The 9,416-nt window shown below is 40.4% G+C and overlaps 1 pseudogene; it reads right to left on the bottom strand.

The window, feature by feature from the left end:
- Positions 1–392: 392 nt before the first annotated feature.
- On the bottom strand, positions 393–1,187 carry LOC103213450 (annotated as a pseudogene).
- Between the last annotated feature and the right edge of the window lie 8,229 nt (positions 1,188–9,416).

Below are 9,416 nucleotides of genomic sequence, written 5' to 3'. Positions count from 1 at the left end.
CAGCCACTCCTCAGAAGGAAGGTTGGACAATCTACTTCCGTAGTGATACTGCCTCAGAAACCCAAGGAGGGGTTGCTATGAGTCGGGTCCGACTCGATGGCACATAACAATAACAACAACAGTGGCCCCTATTCACCCTTTGGGCTTGGATTTGGACTTACTCCAATGGCTTAACACTCACCCAACCAATAGAGGCTATGAGCTGAACAACTATACGAGGGAGATCCACTCCTTAGAACAATCAACCATAGGAGATCAAAACTGAACCAAATCCACTTTCACTGAGTTGATCACAACACATAGAGATCCCCATAGGGCTTCCAGGGCTGTAAATCTTTTTTTTTTTTTTTCCACAAATAAAATTTTTTATTTGTAATCATTAAGTCTGAATTTTACACAGATTCTTGAACTGGTGGTTCATAGCCATCAGCTTGTTCAACTTTAGCACCTGTCTCATCTCCTGTAGCTTTTCCAGAACTACTACCTTCACCATGAAGCTCCATGAGTATTCCCAATTCAAACTTGGGCTTCTTCAGCATTTTTACTTTTTTAACGAACACAACATGGAGAGGATAAATAGATTGGCAAGCCTATTCTATGTCCTTCCCAATGCTGTCTGGAATCAATTTATTGACCACTTCTTTCAAGTCATTTGTTTGCACCTCTCGGGTCATTATTTCCATCATTTTCTTCTGGATTTGGCAGACCTGTTGGTGCTGAGCATAAGACGTCTTCCGAATCTGATTGTTGCATTTCTTAGTAAAACCAGCACAGAACAGAAGAAGCAAATAACCATCTGTTGTCTTGACATCAACATGAGCTTCATTCATGGTCTGCCATTTTTTGACCATGGAGCACATTTTGTCATGGGTAAGATCCATGCCATGGAAGTTGGTCAGGCAGTTTTTGCCCTGAACATCCTCAGTAATTAGCTTGAATTTTCTAAATGCAACTTCATTGTTCTGCAGATCAGCAAGGCTTACTTCAAAAACACGATCCTTGAGGCCATCAGAAGCAATTTTGGTTCCTTGAGTCCTTGTGACTAGTGTTTTCCCAATATTTCTTATATTGAACATAGCTTGTGCTTTCACATCATACGAATCTTTCTTAGAAAATGGATCAATCACTTTCTTCTTGGCTCCTTTTTTACCGCCTTTTGTAAGGCGCTTATTCTTGCCCACTGCCATGGTGCTGCTCAGAGAGCCAAAAGGGCCCAGTGCTGTAAATCTTTACAGAAGCAAATTGCCTTATAACTGCCCACCTTTTGGTTAACAGATGGATAGCTTACCACAGTGCCACCAGAATTCTGGGCAGAATTCACACAAGGAAAAAGCTAAGGAAGCATGAATGCATAAGCAAGAAGGACACAGGGAAAGGGTAACCACAGGGAGGAAGTGGGAGGAGAGTTGTTATATTGTGGGGATGGTAAACAGTGCCACAAAACAAAATGTGTGAACTATTGAATGTAAAATGAATCTGCTTTGTAAAATTTCACCCAAAACACAATAGAAAGTTAAGGGGAAAAAAAAGACCCTATGGGGGCAGTTAGGAGATCTGGTAGTAGTGCCTAAAGCACTTAACTGCTAACCAGAAGGCTGGCAGTTCAAACCCACCAGGCACTTCTCAGAACGAAGGTTGGTAAATCTACTTCTGTAGTGTTACTGCCTCGGAAACCCAAGGAGGTGTCACTATGAGTCTGGTCTGACTGAACAGCACACAACAGCAACAACAACATGGGGGCAGTTCTACTCTGTCACATGGGGTTGAAATGAGTCAAAAATCCACTTAACAGCACCTAACATCAATGAGCTTTAGCAATTCCTCAAGGCCCAATGTTTTACTATATCCAAGAAATATGGCCCACATAGGATAGGCAGGCTGCACTTAGCTTTCTTGCACAATGGGGGAGGATTTGGATTTAAAAAAGCATATCTTTTTTTCAAATACGTTTTTTATCTGATTGTAGAAGCATACTGAAAATGCTACATACTGAAATAGAAAATATCAACCCTAATGCCAGTAGGGGGAGCTGTGGTAGCATAATGCCCAAGGCACTTGACTGCTAACCAGAAGGCTGTAGGTTCAAACCCACCAGCCACTCCTTGGAAGGAAGATGGGGCAATCTACTTCCATAGTGATACTGTCTCGGAAACCCAAGGAGGGGTCACTATGAGTCGGGGTGTCGGGTCTGACTTGAAGGCACATAACAACAACAACAACAATGCCAGTAAGCAGGCCAAAATAAAAGAAAAATAAGAACACATTTAAGGAGATGAATTGACACAGTGGCTGCAACAATGGGCTCAAACATAGCAATGACTGTGAAAATGGTGCAGGTCCAGGCAGTGTTTTGTTCTGTTGTACATAATGTCACTGTACCTTGGAACCTGGTAACAGCAACAGATTTCAGGCAAAGAATTTCAAAAATAAAGCTCCTAATGAGATTCTTCACTGCAAGTTATAGCAAAAGTACTGCCTGTGTTTACATATCAAGGTAGTCACAATGAATCCCTTAGACGTGACTTGCTCATAATTACTGATATTGCTCTGCTGAAAATAAAAACTGAACATACTAAAATCCAAAAACAGACTCATTGCATTGGAGTCCTTTCTCCACTTCCAGCTGAAAATAAGGAAAGAGGCTCCCCCTCCATTCCTGTGCTTTCAGAATTTCCTTTAGAATGTAAGTGTAACTTCTTTCTCTGTTTCTTTGAAAATGCAAATAAAAGATGTTTCCTCAAGGACCTAGGAGCCATCTCTTTTCATATGTAACCAAGGAGGATTACAAATCTAACCCAGTCTCTTGGAGGGAGATTAGTATAACTTCAGGTATCCTGCCATAAAGAAACTAGTAAATTAGCAATTTTATCTTGAAAACTTAAATGCAATGAGTTGTATCCACTCAGCTCTAAAAGGGTGAGATTTCTTTTTGTCTGCCATCTCTTTTAGTGGATTGCCTGTGATACATCACAGTCTAGTTTAATGCTAAACTTTTTTTTTTTTGTCTTCTATTTTTGTGAAGAGGTATTCTGGACTGGAATCAGATTTTGTTTCTACTTACTTTTCCTCAAGGAGCCCTGGTGGTGTAGTGCCTAAGGCACTTGCCTGCTATCCAGAAGGCTGGAGGTTCAAACCCACCAGCCACTCCTCCAAAGGAAGGTTGGGCTATCTACCTCCATAGTGATACTGCTCCAGAAACCAAAGGAGGGGTCGCTATGAGTCGGGTCCAACTTGATGGCAATAACAAAAACAACAACAACTTTTCCTCAACATTAGATTTGATGTTAACCAACATGACTTGTAGAAATGTCACTGTTCTAGAGACTAGTATTCCAGATTCAGGTTGTTGGAAGGGCCATATTTCCTCTGAAAGCTTTCGGAGAAGAATCCTCGTCTCTCCTCGATTCTGGCAGCCCCATATATTCCTTGGTTGGGAGCTGCAGTATAACTCAGTGATTGCATGGCCATCTTCTCTCTTGCTTATCTTTCTATATCTCTTCTCTTCCTTTATATTATACCAGATTGTATTAGAACTCATTCTACTCTTGTACTACCTCATGTTAATTGAAATGGTGACGTTTTCAAAGACCCTATATCCAAATAGGAGCTCTGCTAGCATAATGCCTAAGGCACTTGACTGCTAACCAGAAGGCTGGCGGTTCAAACCCACCAGCCACTCCTAGGAAGGAAGGTTGGGCAATCTACTTCTGTTGTGATACTGCCTTAGAAACCCAAGGAGGGGTTGCTATGAGTTGGGGCCTGGGCCCAACTCAAGGACACATAACAACAAACAACAACATATCCAAATAAGGTCATCTTCACAGGTGCTAGTGGTTAATACTTCAACATAAATCTCTTGGGGAAACAATTCAATCTGTAACAACATTCAATTGGATGTGAGATAAAAGTGTTGATTTATTTCAGACTTCTTTAAAATCTGAAAATAAGACTATCTCAGGGAACCATCTTGAGATAACAACAGAGGGTGGGCAAAGAGACATCCAGCCTTCACTGGGTTGGAGAATAGAAACAACTTTCAGATTATACTCCACCACATTTGGTCCATTCAGAGTTCTGGTTAACAAGACAACAAATAAGCAAGATAAATTTGTTGTTGTATGCCATTGAATCGATTCTGACTCATAGCGACCCTATAGAACAAAGTAAAACTGCCCCATAGGGTTTCCTAGGAAAATTCAGCAATTCAAATATACCTGTTACTTCCCAGGAGAAAGATGTGGCAGTCTACTTCTGTAAAGATTACGCTAGTAGGTGGTTCTACACTGTCTTATGGAGTTGGTATAAGTCAGAATTGACTCCATGGGAACAGGTTTTTTTTTCCCTCCCTGGAATCTTTAAGGGAACAGAGAACCAGGTCTTTATTGAAACAGTGCTATGAACAAAAATTATCCAGGGTGATATTGAAGGTCGCTTGAAGATTGGTAAAGGACACTCAAGTAGGGAGAATAGCAAAATTCATAAGCGCTGAGGCCAAAGTGAGCTGTCTTCCTGTGCATAAGCAGCCCTTCTTTCTCCCATGCTTGTTCTCTCCAAGGAGTATATCTATCTAAGGTAAATGTTCAACTCCTATGCTTGTCTTTTGTTTGGCTGGAAGCCACAGGTGTGGGTTCAATTCCAGACCTGAAGGGCAGCTAGGGGTCATAGACTCAGTGGTTCTACCAGGCGATATCGGACCAGCAAACCTGGTTCTCCACTCTTTTTTTTTCTCCAAATGATTTTGAGTTTTGTTCCACATTGTTCTCCCTCTCTATCAAGGATCTCATACATACATCCCCTTCCAAGTGGTTGATAGTGGTAGCCGGGCACCATCTAGTTCTTCTGGTCTCATAGTCATATAGGCTGCAGATCGGATGGTGTACCAGTCGCTAGGACCAATTGTTTCCGTGAATTTTTGGTTTTCTTCATTGTTCTTGGCTCTGGATAAGGAGAGACCCATCGTTGCAGATTGATGGCAGCTTGCAAGCTTTTAAGTTTCCAGTCGCTACTCACCAAAGTAGGAGGTGGAACAATGTTTTGTGTAGTATGTTTTGCCAATTGAGCTTGATGTTCTCTGTTTCTATGGTCCCGACCCCACGATTCAACTACTCGGTCCCTCTGGGTAGCTGGCTGTGACCAAGCGGTGACTACAACCTTGCCCCTTGTCAGCTCTACTATACACCTGGGAATTCAGATCATACACATAAAGTTATAGGACCATTGTCTGCCAACCCTATACATGTTCTTGGGTACACTCCCCACTTCATGGACATACCTAATAGTTCAGCCTGTCCACTCATCTATCCACCCATATACCTATGTTTGCCTTCACTGACCATGCCGTACTATATGTGCAAAAGGGTTCATCTTTGTTGTCTGTACTTCCCACGTACCTCTCTATGTCTTTCTTTTCCTCAATGCCATTATATTGATTACTCACATTTGGTACATCGCCCTTCTCTTCATCCAAATCAAAACTTATCTCTATCTATCTAACAGTAGTCCTTCCGGTCCCCTCCCATCCCTGGTAACCAACAAAGAAAATGTCCTTCTATAGGTAAACATTTCCTTGACTTTTGCAATAATGGACTAATACAATATTTGTCCTTTTGTGATTGACTTATTTCACTCAGCATAATGTCCTCCAAGTTCATCCATGTTATGCGGTGTTTTGCAGATTCTACATTATTCTTTAGTGTTGCATAGTATTCCATTGTGTGTGTATACCATAGTTTGGATATCCATTCCTCAGTTGATGGACATCTAGGTTGTTTCCATCTTTTGGCTATTGTAAATAGTGCTGTGATGAACATGGGTGTGCATATGTCTGTTCTTGTCATGGCTCTCACTTCTTTAGGATATATACCTAGTAATGGAATAGCTGGGTCAAATGGTATTTCTAGTTCCAACTTTTGAAAGAATCGCCATACTGCTTTCCACAATGGTTGTACCGTTTTACATTCAGCAGCGTATGAGCATTCCAATCTCTCCACATCCTCACCAGCATGTGTTCTTTTCTGTCTCATTGAATTTTGCTACTAGTGCTGGGGCAAGATGGTATCTCATTGTTGTTTTGATCCCAGGCCTTTCTTGTGAGGCTTATTTGGGTGGACTTGAACCTCCAAACTTTCAGTTACAGACAAGAGTATTGACCATTTATACTACCCATGGACGCTCTCTAATTAAACCAAACCAAACCAAACTCACTGCCATCGAGTTGGATCTGACTCATAGCAGCGCCTCCTTGGGTTTCTGAGGTGGTATCACTATGGAAGTAGATTGCCCAATTTACCTTTGGAGAAGTGGTTGTTGGGTTTGAACAAAACTACCACTCTGGTGGTTTAGTGCCTAAGGCATCTGACTGTTAACCCAAGGTAGAGGTTCCATCCCACCAGCCACTCCTTGGAATGAAGATTGGGCATCTATTTCCATACTGATACCACCTGGGAAACCCAAGGAGTCATCGCTATGAGTTGGAACTGACTTCATGGCAGTGAGTTGGTCTGGTATGTAAACATATACTGTGCTAGTCCCTGAGGACATCCCAGATAACAAAACCAATGTGGATCTTTATCTTTTTTAAAACAAATATATTAATTTCTGCTATGAAAGAAATACAAGATTTCAGACAGGTTTTTCTTATCATATTCTTGATCACATCTTTAAACTATAGTTAGAAATGTAAGTCTTTAGCTTTGGAAAAGCCCTGAAAAAGGTCTATAATTAGAATATGTGTGCAAATAATTTTTTAAACAAAACATACATTTTCTTTTGGTTTTTGATATACCAAGATTCTTTTTTTCTTTTCTTTTTCTTTTTTTTTTTTTTTCTGGCTACCTTGAATTGATAATAATGTTTTCTTTGACATGCAAATTGAAAGAAAGTCTTTTATTCTTCTCACCTCCAGTCAAGGGGATATTTGAAGATAAAACGGCTCAATTTTGAGGTTATTACCAGAATTAAATTTTTTAAATAATATTTTATTGAGTTTTAATGAAAGTTGACATATCAAGTTAGATTCTCATTTAATAGTCTCCACATAAATTGGTGACATTGTTGTTAAGTGCCTTAAAGTCACTTCTGACCCACAGCTAAACTATGTGCAACAGAACAAAACACTGCCCGGTCCTGTGCCATCCTCACAATCATCGTCATGCTTGAGCCCTTTGTTGCAGCCACTGTGTCAATTCATATCATTAAGAGTCTTCTCCTTTTTCAGGAGATCTCCTTCTTCAAGGATTGGTCCCTTCTGACAATATGACCAAAGTAGGAGAGAGGAAGTCTAGCCATTTTCACTTCTAAGGAGCATTCCTTTTGTACTTCCTCAAAGACAGATTAACCAGAAAGTTAATGGTTCAAACACCCCAGCTGCTCTGTGTAAAGAAGATAGGGTGATCTACTTCTGTAAAAATATACAACCTTGAAAAACCAATGGGGGTCTGTATGAGTCAGAATCAACTCGATGGCAGTGAGCTGTTGTTGTTTTTTTCTTCTTGCAATCCATGGTACATTCAACATTCTTTGCTAACCCCACAACTCAAATGCATCAATTATTCTGTGGTCTTTTTTATGTACTGTCCAGCTCTCACAGGTATATATAACCAAATCAAACCCACTGCCATCAAGTTGATTCCGACTCATAACGACGCTGGTGGGTTTGAACAGCCAATCTTGTGGTTAGCAGTCAAATGCTTTAGGCACTACACCACCAGAGCTCTTTCACAAATATATGAAGTTATTGAAAATACCACAGCGTGGGTCAGGCACACCTTAGTCTTCAAAGTGACATCTTTGCTCTTTAACATTTTAAAGAGATCTTTTGCAGTAGATTTGCCTAATATAGTATGTCATTTGATCTCTTTACTGCTCCTTCTATGGGTGTTGACTGTAGATACAAGTAAAATGAAACCCTTGACAATTTAAATCTTTTATACATGTGTCATTATGTTGCTTACTAGTCCAGTTTGAGGATTTTTGTTTTCTTTATGGTGAGGTGCAATATATACTGAAGGCTGTAGTCTCGGATCTTCATCAGTAGGTGGTTCAAATCTTCTTCACTCTTCATTTTTTTGGAGTGACATTGGTTATATTTATTGCAATGTTTCAACATTCTCTTTCCAGTAGTGTAGTTTTCTTGCCCCTCTTATCTTCATATCTTTGCTTTTGAGTAATTGTTGACCTTTGGATCTCGTAATGATATTTTAAAAGGGCACTGATATTGTGGGTATTTATTTTGCGTGCCACTCTGTTATTTCGCTAAATGGTGATCTCATAGGATATGCTGAGTTCTAGAATTTAAAGGCTGTGAGACAGGTAGATAGTATTAGGGAATCCTCTGTTCTCTACTGTTTTAGTTGATTTTTTTTAAAAATAAGAATTTGCCTGCTCCATATTTTTCTCCTATCTGAGACCAACTATTGTAACCCTGGTCACAACAGTCTGGTGGTAGCCAGGCACCATCTAATTATTCTGGTATCAGGGTAGATGAGATTGTGGCTCATATAGACTTGTTTCTTCTCTGTGCTATAGCTGATTTCTTACTCCTGGTGAGCAGAAACCCATAGTTGCATCTTGGATGGCCACTCATAACTTTTAAGACCCACTACTCACTTCATTAAGATGCAGATAATGCTTTTGTAAATTATGTTATGCCTATTGACTGAATTATTCCATGAGACAATGGTCTTTAGGCCTATCAGACTTAAATTTGAAAAAACCTTTTTCATGAAAAATCTCTCTAAATATTAACATAAATCTTGTAGATGTATTAATTTATACTTTGTTTTGATTACTTTGTGTTGCTCTAACAGAGAATACCACAGGTGGGAGGCTTTAGCAAACAGGAGATTATTCTCTTACAGTTTTGGAGGCTAGGAGTTCAAGTGCAAATTGCCAAGCTCTAGGGGCTGCATGAAGACCTCTCAAACTTGGGCTTCAGCTCTGCCTCTTGCTCTCAACCCACTAGGGCTAGAGGTATCTCTTCACTCAGACAGCTACTGGCTGCTGAGGCTAACAAGCCCAAGTTTGACAAATAAAAGTGGCAGTTGGATCTGACTCATGACAACCTCTCCTTCAGTTTCTGAGATGGTAACACTACAGAAGTAGATTGCCCAACCTTCCTTCCAAAGAGTGGCTGGTGGGATTAAACCACCAGCCTCTGGTTAGCACTCAAATGTCTTAGGCACTATGTTACAAGAGCTCCTATAAAAGTGGCACAGTCCCAATATTACCAAATGACACAGCAGACCACTAATTCAAGTCCAGAGACAGTCCCAAGATCGGCATGAAACACAACAGGCTGCTAAATGAAGACTTGGCTGCATGCAGGGTTCACGTATACCAAAAAGCTCAGAGACCTTTCTCAACAGTTCTCCCTATATTCTGGAAGCAGACCACATCTGTGATAGTTGGGGTTGTGT

This window comes from Orycteropus afer, unplaced genomic scaffold, assembly GCF_000298275.1.
Source record: "Orycteropus afer afer isolate SDZICR_OR568_19922 unplaced genomic scaffold, OryAfe1.0 scaffold02432, whole genome shotgun sequence".
Classification (NCBI taxonomy): domain Eukaryota; kingdom Metazoa; phylum Chordata; class Mammalia; order Tubulidentata; family Orycteropodidae; genus Orycteropus; species Orycteropus afer.
Note: the sequence above shows the minus strand (reverse complement) of the source record. Positions and strands in the feature narration are given on the sequence as shown.